The sequence below is a fragment of the Panthera pardus genome, unplaced genomic scaffold (assembly GCF_024362965.1).
Source record: "Panthera pardus isolate Hobbes unplaced genomic scaffold, ASM2436296v1 HiC_scaffold_8, whole genome shotgun sequence".
In the NCBI taxonomy this organism is placed as follows: Eukaryota; Metazoa; Chordata; class Mammalia; order Carnivora; family Felidae; genus Panthera; species Panthera pardus.
The window spans coordinates 74,132,722-74,156,943 of record NW_026527013.1 but is presented as its reverse complement, the minus strand read 5'-3'; the positions used below and the strand labels follow the sequence as shown (position 1 = coordinate 74,156,943).

General features: G+C 37.8%; 1 long non-coding RNA gene across 3 annotated transcripts in view; it reads right to left on the bottom strand.

The window, feature by feature from the left end:
* Nucleotides 1-24,222, bottom strand: part of LOC109268022 (uncharacterized) — a 130,462-nt gene that overhangs the window by 98,191 nt on the left and 8,049 nt on the right. For 2 of the 3 annotated variants that reach the window (XR_008420605.1, XR_002080418.2), the window contains exon 3: nt 4,434-4,571. This is a non-coding gene — a long non-coding RNA (uncharacterized LOC109268022). Of the gene's footprint in view, nt 1-1,789; nt 4,572-24,222 lie in introns of those variants that run through there. The other variant, XR_008420604.1, reaches the window with a different exon arrangement.

Below are 24,222 nucleotides of genomic sequence, written 5' to 3'. Positions count from 1 at the left end.
CATTCAGCACTTGTGAAGCTATATGTTAACATTAAAGCTCTCTCTTTGAAGTAGCTTTATTTCTTTCATTTTGAAAATAATGTGCCCATAATAGTAAACCAGGAAAATTAGTACAAATATTTTTAAAAAGATAAATTAGGGGCGCCTGGGTGGCTCAGTTAGTTAGGCGTCCGACTTCGACTCAGGTCATGATCTCGCAGTCCGTGAGTTCGAGCCCCACGTCGGGCTCTGGGCTGATGGCTCGGAGCCTGGAGCCTGCTTCCGATTCTGTGTCTCCCTCTCTCTCTGCCCCTCCCCCGTTCATGCTCTGTCTCTCTCTGTCTCAAAAATAAATAAACGTTAAAAAATGTATATTTAAAAAAAAAAAAGGTTAAATTAATTGGAGCAAGTGGCCGGCTCAGTCAGTAGAGTGTGCAACTCTTGATCACAGGGTCGTGAGTTCAAGCCCCACACTGGGCATGGAGCCTAGTTTAAAAAAAAAGAAGATAAATTAACCATATTCTCACAACTCAGAGACATAAGCACTACCAAAATGTTGATGCTTTTCCTTCCTGTCTTTGCTTCTATGCATATGGTTCTCTTAACTGAGATCGGCGTTTATATAATTCACACTGTCATTTAACATTAAGTCATAAGTATTTCCCACGTGTTTATAAAGTCCTAGCATTGTATTCCATTATATAGATATCACAATGTATTTAGCTATTCCCCTCTTCTTGAACATTTTAAGTAATGTCATAATAAGCAACTTGGTATACAAATCTTTGCCCACGCTTTCTAGTATTCGCTCATTATTTATTTACGGTAGTTTTTTTTTTAATGGAATCACTGAGTTAAAGCCTATATAATTCCTTTGTCCAACCCTAACTTAGCCTAACAAAGATGTAATGGCAGTGTCTTCATAGTTCCAAGGCTTTTGATGTATATTGTACTAATTGCCTCTGGACCCAAATAACAAGAAATCCCACCATAAGCCCACACATCAAAAGGCCACCGATGTCAAACACAAACACACACACACACACACACACACACACACACACACAGAGCATTTATTAAAGAATATATGGGTACCAGAATCAATCAGGACCCAGGACACAACATTATCCATAACCCTAAACACCCACTTTCATGAATAAGACTATTCCAGCCCCAGGGACACACAACTTCACCTCTCTCGCCAGATGTCCTTAAAACACAAAAGTAACTGCATCTGAATACCCGTAAGATTTATGAGTTATGCCACTGCCACATCAGAGATGGACACTTCTCTGGAGAGGTAGAAAGCACATAGGTAAGAGAAGACAAATTAACCTGACAAGCCCTTCCTGTCAACATAAATGCAGCAGCTTCTTAGAAAAGAAAGTACCATTTGCTAGTAGTACTGTGTGTGTGCCTACTTTCTGATTTCCCTTCATGCTAGATGTATAGTCCTAACATACTCAAGAACTGGTGTTCCCTTTGCAGTGAGAAGGAGCACTTTGCAATATTAATCAATTTATATTACTCTTACATTTGATTCTATGGAGGTAAAGATATAACATACATGATGCGTGATAACAGTTCTTTATGTTAGCGGACATTGGACATTGATACTGAACAATTTTGAATAGCTTTATGTTTATAAAAACATTTGCTAATATTTAATTAAACACTTAAAATTAAACTAAAATTTATTTAAATAAGTCTTATCTAAAATTCTGATAGTCATTATTTATAACTCTCATTTGCCTTTAAATTTTAAAGTAATTTTGAATATTTTAGATGAAAATAACTCTCTAAAAACATATATAATACATAACTTTAATTTTCCATTTCTTACATTTAGCTTAATTTACATGTGTAATGGAGAGATTTTCAAATGTATATCCTTTGAGTACAATTACATACTTAAGTATTTAGATAAATAGCATATGAGCTTCCATTTATATTCTCTTGCTGGGCTCCCAAATGTCAGAGATAGGGCTACGGTGAAGGGGGTTGACAAATTTCTCTCTACCAGCAGTATGTGAGCCCACATTTTCCCACACCAAGTTTAAACCTTACTTCTGATAATTCTCAGTGATTAAGTAAAATTTTTCATTTCCTTTGCTTTGATTACTAGTGACGATGAACTTTTTAAATATATGTTAACTAGTCACTTGTAAATTCTCTTCAAGTAATCTATCTCTTCATACACTTGGCCCATTTTAAATTTAGGGCATTAACATTTTTTCTTATTGATTTGAGTGAACACATTATATATTAAATATATCCACCCTTAGTCATATTTCTTGCAAATGTTTCCCCAAATTATCAATTATTTTACATTTTTATTTATATTTTTTACATACATTTGTATACAGTCAAATCTATCCATCTTTTCTTTTGTGATTTCTCCTATGGAGTTTATGCTTAGAATACCCTTTCCCACTCAGAAATCAGATAAATGTTAATCTTAATTTTCTTCTAGTATTTTCACTTCTTTAAACACAATGCACTCACTAATGCACCTGGGATTTATTTGGACATGACATAAATTCATGATTGCATTAATTTTTTATATGTAGCTATCTAAATCTTTCTCAGTGACTTGAAATGCTTCCTTTATTGTGTACTAACTTTTGGAGTTTGCTTTTAAAGAAATATATTCCCTTCTAGGGGTGCCTGGGTGGCTCAGTCGGTTAAGTGTCCAACTTTGGCTCGGGTCATGATCTTGCGGTTTGTGAGTTCCAGCCCCGTGTCCGGCTCTGTGCTGACAGCTCAGAGTCTGGAGCCTGCTTTGGATTCTGTGTCTCCCTCTCTCTGCCCCTCCCCAGCTCATGCTCTGTCTGTCTGTCTGTCTCTCTCTCTCTCTCAAAAATAAATAAACATTAAAAAAACTTTAAAAAAATAAAAATTTTTAAAAATTTAAAAATACATTCCCTTCCATTCATCTATGAGTCTATTCTTGAGCCACATTAACTAATTATTGCACAGATACAATATTCTAAATTTCTCACGAGATTAGTCCTTCTCTTTCCATTCATCTTTTCAGACTTTTCTCCCTTTCTCATCTTTCCATTCTTGCAGGTGAACCTTGGAGTCAGTCCTCAATTTGCTGCCCCTTTGGGCTCTGCCTTGACTGGAAGTAAAGCCAAAACCAGGAGACCACCTGGTAGAGGTATGGGAGTGGGTAATCCTTAAAAATAAGTCTAAGTCTATTTAACACAGTTGTCTACTTACTACAAGATTACTCCTAACTCTAAAATCAGTCTCTGGAACTTTAGTACCCACAACTATTTTGTTATGTATGGAAAGTGCATAGCTTGTGGTCAAATGGACTATCACATTGACCTTAGACAAGACAAATGAACTTAGACAAGTTATTTAACTTCTCTGAACCTCAGCTTCCTTATCTGTAAATAGAAGTGGGTAAAGCTGACCTCACAGAGCTGTTGGGAGAATTAAGAGATCATGTAGGTAAAACAGCCAGCATGGGGTCCAGCATATGGTGAGTGCTCTTGAAATGTTAACTTTTTTCTCCCATTTTAGCATTCTTGCTGTGCTACTCCAGAAGCATGCTCCTAGTCCTGCTCTGTATCTTTCTTTTTTCTTTTTCTTTTTTAATTTTAGAGAAAGACAGAGAGCATGACTCGGGGAGAGGGACACAGGGAGACAGAGGGAGAATCCCAAGTAGGCTCCATGCTCAGCACAGAGCCCCAAACCAGGCTCGATCCCACAACCCAGTGATCATGACCTGAGCCTAAATCAAGAGTCAGATGCTCAACCAACTGAAACACCCAGGGGACCCCAGGCTCTGTATCTTTCAAGGCATTAGGGTGTCTTTGCAAAATATATTCTGCTATGGTTTAAATAGACATGTCTCCCCAAAATTGTATGTTGAAATTCTAATACCCCATGTGATGGTTGTAGGGGTGGGGTCTTCAGGAGGTGATTAGATCATGAGGGCTGAGCCCTCACTAATGGAATTAGTGTCTTTAATAAAGAAGCCCCCAAGAGCTGCCTGCCCACCTTCTGCCATATGAGAACATAATGAGAAGTTGCCAGTCTGCAACTCAGAAGAGTTGCAGAGCATGACCAGACTGGCACCCCAATCTGGAACTTCCCATCTCCAGAACTGTGAGATATAAATTCCTGTGGTTTATAGGTCACCGGTCTGTGGTATTTTGTTCTAGCAGCCCAAACAGACTAAGACAGATTCTAAGATTGACTCCTCGGAGCATTCAAGGATGTCACATGGACTGACCCTTAGCTATCTGTAACAGGAAAGGAAAAAAGTCAGCCTTCAGCTTTTGTGGAATCCTGAGTCACTCTATTTCACTGTTAGGGCCATTCGGCTATGTTCTTGCCTGCAGAAGTTCTTCTGCCAGCCACAGAGAAGTGCGAATAATTTAAATGATTCAAGCCAGCTTGTCAACATGTTCTTCAGATCTTTCTACATAGATATTTACTCTTTGATCTTTCACAAGATGGATCATCCTCAGCCAGGCAGAGAAAGTGATTACCCTGGATGATTATCCTGGAACTGACACTAAATTGGAACCAGTTTCCTTTCTCCATGAGAGCATGACTCCAATAACAGGAATTATCTGTTAAAAAGAAAAAAACAGAAACATAAAGTCATTTTCTCTACAAATTGCCCTAAGTTAGAGCCAGAAATCTCTAGACAGAGCCAACAGTACCACACATTGTAAAACAGTCTTTAGCAAGGTCTCATCAACTCTGCCCTTCTTCACCCAGCCTTGGCACAAGCCCTCATCCTATCCCAGCATAGCCGCAGCACACTCAGGCTTGATCCAAGCTGTGTTACCTGTTGTTACCTCAGACCTGAGCTCCATGCTGCCCTCACCCCCCTCACCCAGGCCGGCTCTAGGCACTGTCCTCCTCGGCAAGACTGTGAAATAAATGCTTTCTGCCTCTGTAGTATGATAAAAAAAATAAATATTTGGTCTTTGTCCCTGATTCCTGGCACAGAGCTCCTAAAATCCTTGGAATTTACTGTCTTTTGAAGAAATACATTTTTTAAATGTTTATTTATTTTTGAGAGAGAGATGGAGGGACAGAGTGTGAGGAGGGCAGGGGCAGAGAGAGAGGGAGACACAGAATCTGAAGCAGGCTCCAGGCTCTGAGCTGTCAGCATAGAGCCCGATGCGGGACTCGAACTCATGAACCATGAGATCATAACCTGAGCTGAAGCCAGCTATTAACGGACTGAGCCACCCAGGTGCCCCTATTGTCTCTTGTATGCTCATGAGGTGGCTCATGGTGGAAGCTGGACACTAGAAAAACCAACCACATGATGAAAGGGTTAGAACTTTCAACTTCACCCGCCCCCCCCCCACCCAACCTGCAGGGAGGAGAAAAGGGCTGAAGATTAAATTCAATCACCCATGGCCAATCAGTTAATCAATTGTGCCTATGTAATGAAAGTTCCATAAAAACCCCTAAATGACAGGGGTACCTGGGTGGCTCAGTCGGTTAAGCGTCCTACTTCTGCTCAGGTCATGATCTTGCGGTCCCATGGGTTCAGGCTCCGTAGTTTCGAGCCCCGCAGGTTCGAGCCCCACGTCCGGCTCTGTGCTGACAGCTCAGAGCCTGGAGCCTGCTTTGGATTCTGTGTCCCTGTCTCTCTCTGCCCCTCCCCCACATGTGCTCTGTCTTGCTCTATCTCTCAAAAATAAATGTTAAAAAAAAAAATATGGCACAAAAACAGACAACAGATCAATTGAACAGAATAGAGAACCCAGAAATGGACCCACAAACGTATGGCCAACTAATCTTTGACAAAGCAGCAAAGAATATCCAATGGAATAAAGACAGTCTCTTCAGCAAGTGGTGCTGGGAAAACTGGACAGCGACACACAGAAGAATGAACCTGGACCACTTTCTTACACCATACACAAAAATAAATTCAAAATGGATGAAAGATCTAAATGTAAGACAGGAAGCCATCAAAATCCTCAAGGAGAAAACGGGGAAAAAACCTCTTTGACCTCAGCCACAGCAACTTCTTACTCAACACATCTCCAGAGGCAAGGGAAACCAAAGCAAAAATGAACTATTGGGACCTCTTCAAAACAACAAACTTCTGCACAGTGAAGGAAACAATCAGCAAAACTAAAAGGCAACTGACGGAATGGGAGAAGATATTTGCAAACAATATATCAGATACAGGGTTAGTATCCTAAATCTATAAAGAACTTACCAAACTCAACACCCAAAAAACAAATAATCCAGGGGAGAAATGGGCAAAAGACATGAATAGACACTTCTCCAAAGAAGACATCCAGATAGCCAACTGACACATGAAAAAATGCTCCACATCACTCATCATCAGGGAAATACAAATCAAAACCACCATGAGATACCATCTCACACCTGTCAGAATGGCTAACATTAACAACTCAGGCAACAACAGATGTTGGCGAGGATGCAGAGAAAGAGGATCTCTTTGGCACTGCTGGTGGGAATGCAAACTGGTGCAGCCACTCTGGACAACAGAATGGAGGTTCCTCAAAAAATTAAAAATAGAACTACCCTACAACCCAGCAATTGCACTACTAGGTATTTATCCAAGGGATACAGGGGTGCTGTTTCAAAGGGGCACATGCACCCCCATGTTTATAGTAGCACTATCAACAATAGCCAAAGTATGGAAAGAGCCCAAGTGTCCATCGATGGATGAATGGATAAAGAAGATGTGGGGTATATATATATATATATATATATATATATATATATATATACAATGGAGTATTACTCGACAATCAAAAAGAATGAAATCTTGCATTTGCAACTATGTGGATGGAACTGGAGGGTATTACGGTAAGCGAAATTAGTCAGTCAGAGAAAGACAAATATCATATGATTTCACTCATATAAGGACTTTAAGACACAGAACAGATGAACACACAAGGGAAAGGAAGCAAAAATAATATAAAAACAGGGAGGGGGACAAACCAGAAGAGACTCTTCAATATGGAGAACAAACAGAGGGTTACTGGAGGGGTTGCGGGAGGGGGGATGGGCTAAATGGGTAAGAAGCATTAAGGAATCTACTCCTGAAATCATTGTTGCACTATATGCTAACTAACTTGGATATAAACTAAAAAAATAAAATAAAATAAAAATTTTTTTAAAACCCTAAATGACAGAGTTCAGAGAGCTTTTTGGGTTGGTAGGCACACCAGTATGCTGAGAGGCATTTGGAGAGAGCACAAGAAGTTCCACAAGCCTTGTCCCATACTTTGCCATATGTGTCTCTTCCATTTGGCTCTTCTTAAGTTGTACCCTTTATAATAAAATGTAATAGTAAGTAGAGAATTTTTCTGAGTTCTGTGAGTCATCTAATAAATTATCAAACTTGGTGGGGGGGAATGGTCATAGGAATCTTCAAATACGTAGTTGGCCAGGCAGAAGTGTGGGTCACCTGGGTATCCCACTTGCAGCTGGCATCTGAAGTAGGGACAGTCTTGTAGAACTGGGCCCTTTAATTTGTGAGGTTTGACACTAACTCCAGGTAGATGGTATCCAAATTGAATTGAATTGGACACCCAGTTGGTGTCAGAGTATTAGAGAATTGGTGAGGAAAAATGACTCATATTTGTTGTCAGAAGTGGTGTGAGAAATACCACACAGTCCCAGACTCCCTACCCTAACCCCTGTACTCCAAGGACCACCTATCCTTAACTGTGTTCCCTGGACCCCCAGAAGTACTCCAAGAAATCCATGAATCTTAAATCCAAAACAAGCACTAAACTATGAAATTGTCCATTTCTCCTCTCATCTCCCCTGCCCACCACCACAAGAAATGTCTGTGTTCTGTGTCCTGTGCCTTTCCATGTCTGTGCCTTTGACCACCTAGAGTGTTTGTCTTCTTTTCCAATAAATTTGAAGTCCAGCTCAAATGCTTCCTTAAAGTCTTACCACATCCCTCCACCAAACATTATCTTTCCTTACTTTTGGAACAATTAATATCTATCTCTCTTTATCTGTATGCTTTAATGACATGTCATTTTCTGTCTTATATTAGGGTTTTCTGATGTTCATCATTTATTTTCCCTACTAAACTATAAACCCTTTGCTGACAAGAAGCTTGAAGTCAAGTCAGAGAGATATGTTGTGATCCATGGTTGAATTATCTTTGTATTCACAGCTTGGCTTGGTGTTTGGCTCTTAGTATTCAGACAATGATTTCATGAATGAGTCAATCAATCTCAAAAGTGCTATATGAAACCTACCAGCTTCAAGAGAATAATTACTAAGTGAACATGTGGAAAATGTGAAGTAAAAGGTCTGTTCCTTTCTATACATGGGGCTTGTATTAGTCAGGGTTCTCCAGAGAAACAGAACCAATAAGAAACATATATAGAGAAAGAGATGTAAGAAGAGATTTATCGGGGGCGCCTGGGTGGCTCAGTCGGTTAAGCACCCACTTCAGCACGGGTCATGATCTCACGGTTTGTGGGTTCGAGCCCCACATCAGGTTCTGTGCTGACAGCTTGGAGCCTGGAGCCTGCTTCTGATTCTGTGTCTCCCTCTCTCTGCCCCTCCCCTGCTCATGCTCTGTCTCTATCTCTCAAAAAGAAATAAACATTAAAAAAAATTTTAAAGAAGAGATTTATTGTAGGAATTGGCTTCCTTGACCATGCAGACCAAGATGTCACATGACTAGGAGAGTGGGGAATGTAATTCAGTTCAAGCCCAAAGGGAGTATCAGGGGAACAATGGCATAAGTCACAGTCTGAGTTCAAAAGCTCAGGAGTACCAATATCTGAAGGAAGGAGAAGATGAAAATCTTAGCTCAAGCAGGAAGAAAATTTACCTTTGCTCTGCCTTTTCATTTTATTTAGGCCCTCAGTGGTTTGGGTGATGCTTATCCACAGTGATGAGGGGAATTCTCATTAATCAGTCTACTGATTCAAAATCTCATCTCTTCTTGGGGAGCCTGAGTGGCTCAGTCAGTTGAGCACCTGACTCTTGATTTCAGCTCAGGCCATGATCCCAGGGTTGTGGGATCAAGCCCCATGTCAGGCTCTGCACTGACAGCACAGAGCCTGCTTGGGATTCTCTCTCTCCCCCAATCTCTCTGCCCCTCCTGTGCTCACTCTCTCTCCCAAAATAAATAAATAAACATTTTTTTAAAAAATCTCATTTCTCCTGAGATACCCTCACAGACACATCCAAAAATAGTGTTTTACCAGCTACATGGTATCCCTTAGCCCAATCAAGTTGACAATAAAATTAATCATTACAGGACTCATGGGGAAATCAAACCTGTTTGTACTTAACCACCCAATTCATTTTTGCCCGGAATCCTAGTTTACAGGACCAAAGAAACTGGAATCTGAATCAACCCACAAAGAATAAAAGAAATCACTGAGGCTTTTCCTCCTGGCAAGATGGCTATTGCTTTTCTGTAATTTGTTCCTAAACTTCAAAAGCTTCAGGCCATGCCAAATTCTAAGAGCAATTATGAAGTGCTTTTTTGAACCTGCAGACCACAAACCAATTTGTGTGGTTAAACATGTCCATCAGATAATGGACATCTCCAATGTCTGATGATTTGGGAAGAAGTGAAAACTGTCTCACCAATCTTTGGTGATTCATGCTTTCCAAAAGAAGTGACAAAAAAAAAATGTACACACTTTCAAACAATGAAATGTGGCAAATTCCACGACACCTATCATCCCTGAAGGCTGAGCATGATCCCTTTCTCTCTCCATATGGAGAACTATCACAGCTACAGGGAAATGCTTTCCCTCTAGACTCAACAGCTGATGAGACGCCCTGAAGAAGAGAAACACGAAACAAACCAAAAGGAAGACCTAAACACCGATCTACATTAAGCTGACTCCACTAAATAAATGGTGAGACTTATCTGCTATACTTCACTAGGCAGGAAGATGCTTCCATTTTATTACTGTAGTAAATTCAAAGCAGAAAGCAACATATATTGACACTTCAATCAAGAAGGCTCAGATAAATATACACGCACACACATACAAGCACACACTCTTACATGCATGTTCCCTGCCCAGCCCACTCAGCTCTGTGTGTTGAAAGCTTTATGAAAGAAAGCCTGGAGGATATCCAAGATTGCTAACAAGATTCAAAGGGATGGAATTTTACAAATCCTTATAAAAGAACGGGGAGCCCTTGCCAATGAGAATTTGAAATATGTTCTTCTGCTCTTCTGGCTGTACAGAAGAAAAAGAGTCATAAACAACTTGCCAAGAATATACGTTCCCACAGAACACATCACCCTCAAGCTAAGTGCTCACTGTCCTCTCTTCTTTAAGCACTAGGAATCAGTGACGTTACTGGGATAATACAGACCTGCCTGCCACCTTCAATCACTTGGCAAATTATAAAACAGGACTATGTCACTTCAGCTACTGAAATAAGGAGGCAGACTGACATTACCAAATAAGCATGTGCAGTGCAGGGGTGTGAGAAATGGGGCAATATTTCAAGTGCTTGGAAAGTGACAAATTTTATGTTGAGCCACATCCACTGCAGGGCCGCATACGGTATTTCTTCAAGGTGCAGGTATTGCATGAAGGTAAACTGTGCTGAGCATGTTTGTAAAGTATTTATATTCCATCAGCTTTCTTGCCAGAGGAAATAGTGGTTCTTTGTACATTATGCCAGATAAATTTTATAATAGAAGCCACAGCCCATTTCTAAGCAAATTATTAAATCATCAGCTTTTTAATGAAATGGAATTGTCTGCACTGATCTTCCAGATAAAAATGTCTGTACTGGTTTTGGGGGGGGGGGGGGGGGTGGGCACCGAGGTGGCTCAGTCAGTTAAGCATCCCAATTTCAGCTCAGGTCATGATCTCACGGTTCGTGGGTTCAAGCCCCACATCAGGTTCTGTGCTGACAGTTCGGAGCCTGGAGCCTGCTTCTGATTCTGTGTCTCCCTCTCTCTCTGCCCTTCCCCTGCTCATGCTCTGTCTTTTTCTGTCTCTCAAAAATGAACTAAATAAATAAATAAAATTTAAAAAAGATGTTCTTTTGTAGAACATGACTGTCACAGGACAGAAGAATTAACTCAACCATATGCTGCAGAAGACTGTGGAAAGGTAGGCAAATCAGTATTTATTGAGCAAAATGCCAGGCACTAAGTAGGCACTTGCCATGTGACTTCACTAAATCCTAACATCAACCTATAAGAAAAGAACAATTATTCCCATATCAGAGATGAGAAAATTCAAAGAAGCTAGATAACTTGCCCAGAAACACAATGCTAAGAAGTGGCAGAAATAAGATTTGAAAAATCTAGGTCTTACCAAAACCTAAGCTCATTCAAATGCAACGTGCTAAATCCCAACCTGGACAAAGTTGGCCTAGATAATCTTGCCCTGGCTTTTCAAGCCAAAATTAAATACAAGTAAGCCACCGGTAGTAATCCACCTGTCAACCAATATATACTAATGCCCAAATATTTTGGGTAACTGGTGGCATGCAGTGTACTACATTTCATGTATATAGACTAAATGTCCTAATATAATTGCTGTTAGCAAAACAGAAGACTCTCTAGTCACAAATATGGTCAAAACAATTTCTTAAAAGGAGTTGAGTAGAATGGGAAGCTAAGGGTCATCTAATCCATGCTTCCATTTATTGATTCAACAAAGATTCGTTGAGTCCCTAAGACCATGTACTTCTCTAGTCACTGGGGATACAGCAGTAAATAAACCACATAGCATTTCTATTCTCATAGATCTTACATGTTAATGGTGAATACAGGTAATAAATAATATTTTTACCATGGAGAAACCTGGAAAACACTACCTTAACCATATGCTAAATGTTAACATCACCAATAATGTCATATGGATATCATTTATGCCCTGATATGATGTGATAAAAAAGGCATTTCACCCCTGTGGTACTCTTTCAAAAACAAAAACAAAAACACCTAACTGTAATCTAATTAAGAGAAAAACATTAAGCAAACTTGTATTGGGGACATTCTACTTGATTTCTAGCCAGTACTCCACAGGGCTATCGAGGTTATGAGAAACAAGTAGATTTACACACAAATGGAAACTAAACAACATACTCCTGAACAACCAGTGGGTCAAAGAAGAAATCAAAAAGGAAATTAAAACATACCTCTAAACTAATGAAAACGAAAACACAATATACCAAAACCTATGAGATGCTGCAAAAGCAGTTCTTAGAAGGAAGTCTATAGCAATAAATGCATATATTAAAAAAAGAAAGATCTCAAATAAGCAACCCAACTTTACACTCAAGGAGCTAGAAAAGGAAAAACCTAAGCCCACAGTTAGCAGAAGGAAGGAAATAACAAAAATCATAGCATAAACTCTCTGCTTAGAGATTAGAAAAATAGAAGAGATCAACAAAACTAAGAGATGGGGTTTTTTTTGGAAAGGATAAACAAAATTGACAAAGCTTTAGCTAGACTAAGAAAAAAAGAGACAATACTTAAATAAAACTGGAAATGAAAGAGATGTGCAACTGATGCCACAGAAATACATAGGATCATAAAAGACTACTATGAACAATTATATGCCAATAAATCTAATAAATGGGTAAGTTCCTACAAATACACACTTAATCAAAACTGAATCATGAAGAGAGGTGCCTGGGTGGCTCAGTCAGTTAAGCATTCAACTCTTGATTTCAGCTCAGGTCATGATCTCACTGTTCATGGGTTCGAGACCTGTGCCTACAGTGTAGAACCTGCTTGGGATTCTCTGTCTCCCTCTCTCTCTCTCTGCTTCTCTCTAGCTCGCTCTATCTCTCTCTCAAAAATAAGTAAATAAACATTTTTTAAAAGACTGAATCATGAAGAAATGAAAAATCTAAACAATTAATGAGTAAGGACATTGAATCAGTAATCAAAAACCTCCCAACACAGAAAAGTACAGGACCCAGTGGTTTCACGGGTGAATTCTACCAAACGGTTAAAGAAGAATTAATACCAATCCTTTTCAAAAAAATCCTGTTCCAAAAAATTGGAGAGGGGGTATCTCTTTCCAGATCATTTTACAAAGTCAGCATTATCCTAATACCAAAGCCAGATAAGGACGCTATGAGAAAAGAAAGTTGTTGACCAATATCTTTGATGAATATATATGCAAAAACTCTCAAAAAATATTAACAAAACTGAATTCAACAGCACACTAAAAGGATTATAGACCATGATCAAGTGAGATTTATCTCTGGGATGCAAGGATGGATGATCATATGCAAATCAGTAAATGTGACACATTATATTAATAGAATGAAAAATAAAGATCATCTAATCATCTCAATAGATGCAGAGAAAGCATTTGACAAAATACAACAATTTTCATGATAAAAAAAAACCCTCCACAAATTAGATATAGAAGGAACACACTCAACACAATAAAGGCTGTATACAACAAACTCACAGCCAACATCATACTCAACAGTGAAAAGTACAAAGCTTTTCCTCTAAGATCAAGAAAAAGACAAGGGTGCCCACTATCACCACTCTTTTTCAACACAGTACTAGGAGTCCTAGCTACAACAATCAGGCAAAATAAAGAAATTAAAGGCATTCAAATTGTAAAGGAAGAAGTAAAACTGTCTTTATTTGCAGATGATATATTCTTGTATAGAGAAAATCCTAAAGATGCAACCAAAAAACTATTAGAAATAATTAACGAATTAAGTAAAGTTGCAGGATATAAAATCAACATACAGAAATCAGTTGCATTTCTATGCACAATGAAATACCTGAAAAAGAAATAAAGAAAACAATCCCATTCATAATATCATCAAAAACAATAAAATACTTAGGAATAAATTTAAATTCATTCATTTATAAATAAATTTATAAATAAATTTAAATAAATTTAAATAAATTATAAATAAATTTATAGATAAATAAATTTAAAGGTCTGTACAGTCAAAACTACAAGATTTTGATACGTGAAATTGAAGACAAACAAATAGAAAGACATCCCATGTTCATGGATCAGAAATTCATATTGTTAAAATGTCCATACTATCCAAAACCATCCATAGGTTCAAGGCAACCACTATCAAAATTCCAATGACACTTTCCACAAAAATTTTTAAAAATCCTGAAATTTCCACGGAACTACAAAAGTCCTCAAATAGTCAACAATCATGATAAAGAACAAAGCTGGAGGCATTACACTTCTTGATTTCAAACTATATTACAAAACTATAGTAATCAAAATAGTATGTTACTGGCATAAAAATAGACAAATAGACCAGTGGAAGAGAATAGACAGCCCAGAAATAAACTCCTGTATCTATGGTCAACTAATATTTGACAAGGGATCCAATAACACTGAACAGAAAAAGAATAATCTTTTCAATAAATGGTGTTGGAAAACCTAGATAACCACATGCAGAAAAATGAAATTGGACCCCTAGCTCACACCACTCACAAAAACTAACTCAAAATGGATTAAATACTGCAACATAAGACCTGAAACTATGAAGCTCCTAGGGGAAAACATGAGGGAAAATCTCTACACTGGCCTTGGCAATGATTTTTTTGGATATAAAACTGAAAGCACAAGCAACAAAAGCAAAACAAATAGTAGGCCTACATCCAACTAAAAAGCTTCTACACTGGAAAAGAAACAACAAACAAAATGAAAAGGCAATTTATGGAATAGGAGAAAATACTTGCAACCCATATATCTGACAGGGGTTAATATCCAGAATATGTTAAAAAATGCATACAACTCTATAATGAAAACACAATCTGACTTTAAAAATGGACAGAGGAACTGAATAGACATTTTTCCAAAGACGACATACAGATGGCCAATATGTACATAAAAAGATACTCAACATCACTAACCACCAGAGAAATGCAAACCAAAACCATAATAAGGTTATCATCTCATTCCTGTTAGAATTGTTATCATCAAAAAGGCAAGAGATAACAAATGTTGGCTAGGATGTGGAGAGAAGGAAACCCTTGTGCACTGTCAGTGAGAATGAAAATTGGTTCAGCCACTGTAGAAAACAGCATAGAGGTTCCTCAAAAAATTAAAAATAGAACTACAAAAGAATCTGCAATCCCACCTCTAAGTATATATACAAATAAAAGGAAAGCAGGATATCAAAGATATATCTACATTCCCATGTTTACTGTAGTATTATACACAATAGCCAAGATACGAAAACAACCTAAGTATCCATCAATGGATGAATGAATAAAGAAGATATGAATATACATATATATTCACATATATATGTATATTTATATATATGAACCTTGAGAGCATTATGCTAAGTGAAATAAGTCAGAGAAAGATAAATACTGTATGATATCATTTATATGTGGAATCTAAAAACTCTAAACTTGTAGAAACACAGAGTAGAGTGGTGGTTACCAGGAGTTGTGAGTGGGGGGAGGGGAGGGGGAAGATGTTGACCGAAGGGCATAAAATTGCAGTTAGAAGATAAATCATTTCTGGAACTCTAATACACAATATTAGCAAAGAGAATCAATAAAAATACTCCTGGAAGTACTATGCAATTATAGCACGGTTGCAGAATACACGGTTAATATACAAAAGTCAATCACTTTCTTACATACCAGCAATGAACAATTGTAAATTAAAATACAAATTATGGGGGCGCCTGGGTGGCGCAGTCGGTTAAGCGTCTGACTTCAGCCAGGTCACGATCTCGCGGTCTGTGAGTTCGAGCCCCACGTCAGGCTCTGGGCTGATGGCTCGGAGCCTGGAGCCTGTTTCCGATTCTGTGTCTCCCTCTCTCTCTGCCCCTTCCCCGTTCATGCTCTGTCTCTCTCAGTCCCAAAAAAAAAAAAAAAAAAAAAAGTTGAAAAAAAAAAAAAATACAAATTATGGTAATGTAAATTACCATTTACATTAACACCCAAAAAATGAAATGTTTAGGTATAAATCTAACAAAATATGTATATGAAATATACAAAGAAAACTACAAAACTCTTATCAAAGATATCAAAGAACAAAATAAATGGAGAGATATTCCATTTATGAATTAATTAAAATGAGTAATTGAAACAGGATGGTACTGTCACAAAAGTAGATACCTGGATCAATGGAATAGTACAGAAAACCCAGAAATAAACCCACAATTATATGGTCAATTAAGTTTGACAAAGGAGGAATGAATATACAATGGGAAAAAGTCTCTTCAACAAATGGTGTTGGGAAAACTGGACAGCCATATGCAAAGAATGAAACTGGACCACTTTCTTATACCATACACAAAAATAAACTGAAAATGGGTTAAAGACCTAAATTTGACCTGAAACCATAAAAATGCTTGAAGATAGCATAGGCAGTAAGCAGTATCCTCTCTGACATTGGCCATACCAACATTTTTCTGGGTATGTCTCCTGAGGCAAGGGAAACAAAAGCAAAAATAAGTTATAGGAACTACATCAAAATAAAAAGTTTCTGCACAGCAAAGGAAACAATCAATAAAACAAAAAAGCAACCTACAGAATGGGAGAAGATATTTGCAAAAGCATATATGTGCATATCCCATGAAGGGTTAGTATCCAAAATACATAAAGAACTGATACAACTCAATAACCTCCCCAAAATGAATAATCCTTTAAAAGTGGGCAGAAGACATGAATAGACATTTCTCTAAAGAAGACATACATATAGCCAACAGACACAAGAAAAGATGTTCAACATCATTCATCATCAGGGACATGCAAATCAAAACTACAATGAGATATCACATCACACTATCAGAATAGCTAGAATTAACAAAATAAAACAAAACAAAACAAAACAAGTGTTGGCAAGGATGTGGAGGAAAAGTAACCCTCTTGTTCTGTGGGTGGGAATGCAAATTGGTGCAGCCACTGTGGAAAACTTTCTCAAAAAGTTAAAAATAGAAATACCCTATGATCCAGTAATGACACTACTAGGTATTTACCCCCAAAATACAAAAAAACAAATTCAAATGGGTACATGCACCCCTAGGTTTATTAAGTCATTATTTACAATAGCAAAACTACGGAAGCAGCCCAAGTGTCCATCAACAGAAGAATGGATAAAGAGGTGAGATAGATAAATATACATATACATATACATATACATATACATATAACATATATAACATATATGTGTATATATACATACATATATATATATAAATACATACATATATATATAATTTCATTATTTCATTATACATATAATGAAATATTATTGAGCCATAAAAAAGAATGAAATCTTGCCATTTGCAACAATACGGATAGAGCTAGAGAGCATAATGCTCTGTCAGTCAGAGAAAGACAAATACTATATGATCTCACTCATATGTGGACTTTAAGAAACAAAACAAATGAGCAAAGGAATAAAAAGAGAGACAAACAAACCAAGAAACAGACTTTTAACTACAGAGAACAAACTGATGATTACCAGAGGAGAGATGGGTGGGGGGATGAAGGAAATAGGGGATGGGGAATAAAGAGTACATTTATCATGACGAAAATGAAAAAGAAAAAGAAAATCGAAAAAAAGAAAATTCTGTTTCAAAGTTACAATCTGATAATATATTTGATTAGTATTGTGAATGATAGTTAATAAATTTGGATTAAATGTAACAAATATCTGAATCAAAAAAGGAAGAAACAAGGAAAATTGTCATATAATTCATGTAACTATTCCTTAAAATCAAACTTTCCAACTCAATGACCTCTTAATAGAGTTATTATTAAATGTTTTCCTTAATTTTGCACTAAAAAAAAAAAAGACTTACCATAAAGGTACAGTAATCAAGACAGTGTAGTATTGGCAAAAGAATAGACAAATAGGTCAATGGAACAAAATATAGAGCCCAAAAATAGACCCATAGAAATATAGTCAGGGCACCTGGGTGGCTCAGTTAAGCATCTGACTTTGGCTCATGTCATGATCTCACAGTTGATGGGTTCAAGCCCCATGTCAGGCTCTGTGCTGACAGCTCAGAGCCTGGAGCCTGCTTCAGATTCTGTGTCCCCTTCTCTCTCTGCCCCTCTCCTGCTAGTGCTTGGTCTCTCTCTGTCTCTCAAAAATAAATTAACATTAAAAAAAAAAAGAAATACAGTCAACTGATCTTAGACAAAGGAGCAAAAGCTATATAATAAAAAAATATAGTCTTTACAACAAATGGTGTTGAAACAACTGGACATCCACATGGGGAAAAAAAAGGAATCTAAAAACAAATCTTAGACCCTTTACTAAAATTAACTCAAAATACATTGCAGACATAAATATAAAATGCAAAACTATAAGAAGACAATATGCAGGAAAGACTATATGACCCTGGGAACAGTGATGACTTCTTAGATATAACACAAAAGCATGATCCCATAAACAAAATAGTTGACAAGCTAGATTTTATTAAAATTAAAAACTTCTGCTCTTCGAAAGAGAAATTAAGAAAATAATCTCATTTACAATTACACCAAAAATAATAAGCTACCTGAGAATAAACCTAACCAAAGAGACAAAAGACCTGTACTGTAAATATAAAACACTGATGAAAGAAATCGAAGATGACACAAAGAAATGGAAAGACAGTCCATGCTCATGGATTGGAAGAATAAATATTGTTACAATGTCTGTACTACCCAAAGCAATCTACACATTTAATGTTATCCCTATCAAAATGCCAACAGCATTTTTCACAGAACTAGGACAAACAATCCTAAAGTTTGCATAGAACCACAAAGGACCCTGAATAGCTAAACCAATCTTGAAAAGGAAAGCTGGAGGCATCTCAATTCTTTTTTTTTTTTTTATTTTTTTATTTTTTAATATATGAAATTTACTGTCAAATTGGTTTCAATACAACACCCAGTGCTCATCCCAAAAGGTGCCCTCCTCAATACCCATCTGGAGGCATCTCAATTCTAAAGCTGCAGTAATCAAAACAGTATGGTACTGGCACAAAAATAGACAGATCAACAGAGCAATATTGGAAACCCAGAAATAAACCCACAGTTACATGGACAATTAATCTTCAACAAAGCAGGAAACAATATCCAATGGAAAAAAGATAGTCTCTTCAACAAACGATGTTGGGAAAACTGGACAGTGACATGCAAAAGAATGAATCTGGACCACTTACTTACACAAAAATAAATTCAAACCATAAAAATCCTTGAAGAGAACACAGGCAGTAATTTCTCTGACTTGGCCATAGCAATTTCATTCTAGATATGTCTCCTGAGGCAAGGATAACAAAAGCAAAAGTAAACTGTTGGGACTACATCAAAATAAAAGCTTCTGCATAGTTAAGGAAAGAATCAACAAAACTAAAAGGCAACCTACAGAATGGGAGAAGATATTTGCTAATGACATATCTGATAAAAGGTTAGTATCCAAAATATATGAAGAACTTATAAAACTCAACACCCAAAAATCAAATAATCCAATTAAAAATGGGCAGAAGACATAAATAGACATTTCTTCAAAGAAGACACCTAACAGACACATGAAAAGATGCTCAACATCACTTATCAGGGAAATACAAGTCAAAACTACAATGAGTTACCACCTCACACCTGTCAGAATGGCTAAAATCAACAACCACTCGTCTTGGTGAGGATGTGGAGGAAAAGGAACACTTGTGCACTGTTGGTGGAGGTGCAAACTAGTGCGGCCATTCTAGAAAACAGTATGGAGTTTCCTCAAAAAGTTAAAAATAGAACTACCTTATGATCCAGCAATCACACTACTGGGTATTTACCCAAAGAATAAAAGAACACTAATTCATGCACCCCTATGTACATTGCAGCATTATTTATAATAGCCAAGATACGGAAGCAGCCCAAATGTCCATCAATTGATGAACTAAAGAAGTATATATATACTCGGTCGTAAAAAAGAATGAAATCTTGCCATTCGCAACGAGACGGCTGGAGTTACAGAGTATAACGCTAAGCGAAATGAGTCAGTCAGAGGAAGACAAATACCATATGATCTCATTCCTATGTGGAATTCAAGAAACAAAATAAGCAAAGGGGAAAAATAAGACTCTTAATTATAGAGAACAAACTGATAGTTACCAGAGGGGAGGGAGTAAGGGGTTGGGTTAAATAGGTGACAGGGATTAAGGAGTGCACTTGTGATGAGCACAGGGTGCAGTATGGAAGTGTTGAATCACTGTATTATACATCTGAAACTAACACTGAATGTTAACTAACTGGAATTAAAATTAAAACATAAAAAATTATACATTAAAAAAAACTTCTACTCTGAGAAAGATACAGACAAGACAATGAGAAGATAAGCCACAGACTGGGAGAGAATATTTGCAAAAGACACATCTGTTAAAGGACTGTTATTCAAAATATACAAAGAACTCTTAAACCCAACAGTAAGAAAACATATTACCTGATTTTTAAAATGGGCGAAGACCTGAATAGACACCATACCAAAGAAGAAATATACAAATGGCAAATAAACATGCAAAAAGATGTTCCACATCTTCATCAAAGAAATGCAAATTGAAACAACAATGAGAAACCACTGTACATCTATTAGAATGACAAAAATCCAAAACACTGACAACACCAAATGCTGGCAAGGATGTGGAGCAACAGGAACTCTCATTCATTGCTGGTGGGAATTCAAAATGATTCAGCCACTTTGGAAGACTGACGGTTTCTCATGAAATTAAATATACTCTTTCCATATGATCCGGCAATCATGCTCCTTGATTTGCCCAAATGATTAAAAACCTATTTCCACACAAAACCTGCATGCAGGTGTTTATAGCAGCTTTATTCATAATAGTCAAAAACTGGAAGCAACCAAGATGTCTTTCAGCAAGTGAATGAGTAAATAAACCCTGGTACATCCAGGCAATGGAATATTATTCAGTGCTCAAAAGAAATGAACCACAAAGCCATGAAAGGACATGGAGGAAACTAAGTGAAAGAGGCCACTCTGAAAAGGCTATATATATAGATTCCAAATTTATGACATTCTGGAAAAGACTCACATACAGAGATAGTAAACAGACCAGTAGAGAGAGAGGGAGGGATGAACAGGTAGAACACAGATTAATTGTATGAAACTACCCTGTATGTTATTTTATCATAGTGGATGCTCGTCATACATTTGTCCAAATTCGTATAATTTGCAACACCAAGAGTGAACCCCAAAGTAAAATATGGATTCTGGGTGATAATGCATTCATGTAGATTCATCAGTTATAACAAACATACCACTACAGCTCAGAAGGTTGATAGTGGAGGTGCTGGCGGGGGAGGGGGGGGGGTGGTGGTGGTGCAGGAGCTATACAGGAATTTTCTGTACCTCTGCTCAATTTTGGTGTGAACTTAAAACTACTCTAAGAAATAAAGCTTATTGGGGCACCTTGGTGGCTCAGTCAACTCAATGTCGAACTTCGGTTCAGGTCACAATCTTAGTGTTCCTGAAATGGAGCCTGCATCTGGCTCTGCACTGATAGTGCAGAGCCTCCTTCAGATTCTCCCTCTCCCTTTCTCTCTGCCCCTCCCCTGCTTGTACACATGCTCTCTCTCTCCCTCAAAATAAATAAACTTAAAAAAAAAACCCTGCTATTACCATTCATCTATAAGTGTTTGTGTAGACATATGCTTTAATTTCTATTGCATAAGCATCTAGGAGTGAAATGCCTGGGTTATATGATAGTTTTTTAAAAGCTGCCAAACTGTTTCACTAAGCGGCTGTAAAATTTTATAGCACTTCACATCATTCAGGAACATTCAAGACTTCCAGTTCCTTCACAGTCTCACCAGCACTTTGTATGTTAAGTGTTGTAAATATTAGCCATTCTAATAAGGTGGTGTCTTACTGTGATTTTTATTTGCATTTCCCAAGTGATTAATGATGCTGAGCATCTTTTCATTTGTATATCTTCTTTGGTTAAGTGTTCTAATCTTCTGTACTGCATGTTTTTATAATGGCCAGCAAAAGTTGAGGCACAAGGTCATATCAAAAGGAAAAGTTTTCACCTCTTTTCTCTCCCCTCCCATGCTCTTAAAAATTAAATCTTTTTGTAAGAAGCTGCTCGGGTTTTTATAATAATATTTTTTTTTTAGAGTAGTTTTAGGTTCACACCAAAATTGAGCAGCAGGTACAGAGATTTCCAATATGGCTCCTGCCAGCCCCCACCTCTACTACTGTCAACATCCTGAATTATAGCGGCCCATTTTTTAAAAATATTTTTTTATTTTAATTCCAGTTAGTTAACATACAGTGTTATATCAGTTTCAGGTGTACCATATAGTGATTCAACAATTCCATGCATCACCCTGTGCTCATCACAACATGTGCATTCCTTAATCCCCCATCACCTATTTAACCCATCCCAATTCTCTCCCCTCTGGTAACCATCATTTGTTCTCTTAAATTAAGAATCTGGGGGCACCTGGGTGGCTCAGTCAATTAAACATCTGACTCTTGATTTTGGTTCAGGTCGTGATGTCACCGGACGCTCATCCGACTCTGCTCCCAGTTACTTTTTTATCATAGTCATCTAGTGGGTATTTTGTGGTATCTCACTGTGGTTTGGATCACAGCATTTGTTTTTTAGTGGTATCTAAGAATGGCACATTTTACAATTTTATGGATGAGAAAAATACAGCATAAGAAAGTGAAGTCCAAGGCCATATAGCTAAAAAGTGTAAGAGCTGATCTTTCCTGGCCCTAGGCACCATAACACCAGAACCCATACTTTTTTTTAACCAACTGGACTTTAATTATATAATAAATAACTGTACAAGTGAATATAACTTTAAATGACATTCCACAAAATATTTTTGATGTCCTAACTTGTATGAAGCAGTTTGTAATCTTACATTTGTACATGCTTCGACTTAACACACTTTTAAAACTTTTCTCCCTGTCTCCATTTTCATTCTGCTAGTCATCTGGAAATGACATTGTTTAGTATAAACTTTATGGCTGAACTTGGTTGCAAGGTATAAACACTAATGTTATATCATTATTGGAGACACCATGCTCTCCAAACACTGATGATGTGTTTTATTCTTTAAGTGAAATGTATGCAATAAAAGACTGTCTTCAAAACTGACCTTCAATCTCCTGTTTTACTTAGAAGTGTTATCTATTTTTTTTAGTTTCATTCTTCCCCATTGTTAATCTTTTTAATTGAAATATAATTACCATGGCATAAAACTCACCCCTAAATCTTAGCAGTTTAACAAATTAAAGTTCACTTCCCCTATACACGGAGTCTACTATAGGTCCAACGGTTCTCTAGGGAAGCTCCCTCCCTCTCCACCACCTTGATCCATAAGCACTAATGATTGCTGCATCAGGGGAAGAAAGAGCTGCAGCTCAGGCAGGAGCTTACACAGCTTAAGTTGGGGGGTGAAGAGTATCATTGCCACTTACTAGTTATGTTTGGCTCCCACCTGTGTGCCAACAATTTAGGAAGTGTAGTATTGTGGGTAACCAGAAATGGAAGAAAAAGCAAGCAATAGTGAGTATTAGCAGTATCTTTGGTATTTCCTATGGGGAGCAGTCTCTAATTCATTCCAAATGCAGTCTTTCCACTCACATCAAAGGGGATGGAAAGTGAGAATCCTCTAGGCAAACCCACTGAACAGAGGCAGAGCCTTCACATAATTGTTCACTCCCAGGTGTACGCACAGGGAACTGGCTCAAGAGATCACCCCTAGGGAATGTGATCCCACTGAGACCGGGGTCTTAATAGGCTATGTGGCCCCCACAGGCCAGGTGTCGCTTAGGTACAGGGCGATGCAGCCTCACTCGCCCAGTAGCCGTATCTGATGGAAAACTGGAAGCACAGATGCTGCCTCTGCTAGGCCCCTCCCAAAGAGAGAGGAAACCACAAGCAAGGAAGAGAAGACCAAGGTGGGACGAAGGCAAGAAGGTGAACCCCATCTGTCTCTGTCCCAGTACCTATCACAGTGCCTACCACGCTAATTGCCTCAGTAATTATTGCATTAAATGTGTGGCACAGCGTGGAGAAAACAATTATTAATAACCGAACCTGACTGGAATCACTGCCAATCTTTCCCTGCTGAACTTTTTCTGTATTTCTGTGCCTAAAAATCCCCAGAGATGTTTATTTGGATCCAAAAAGGTCAGACCTAGTTGCTTTTACCTCTTGCGAACACCCCTTGAAGCCAGAGGTCCCTGCTACCACCACCACCCTGTCTTCCTCTGACGCTTCTCCTTAAAATCAGAAGCTGTTTGACAGCCTATAGAATCT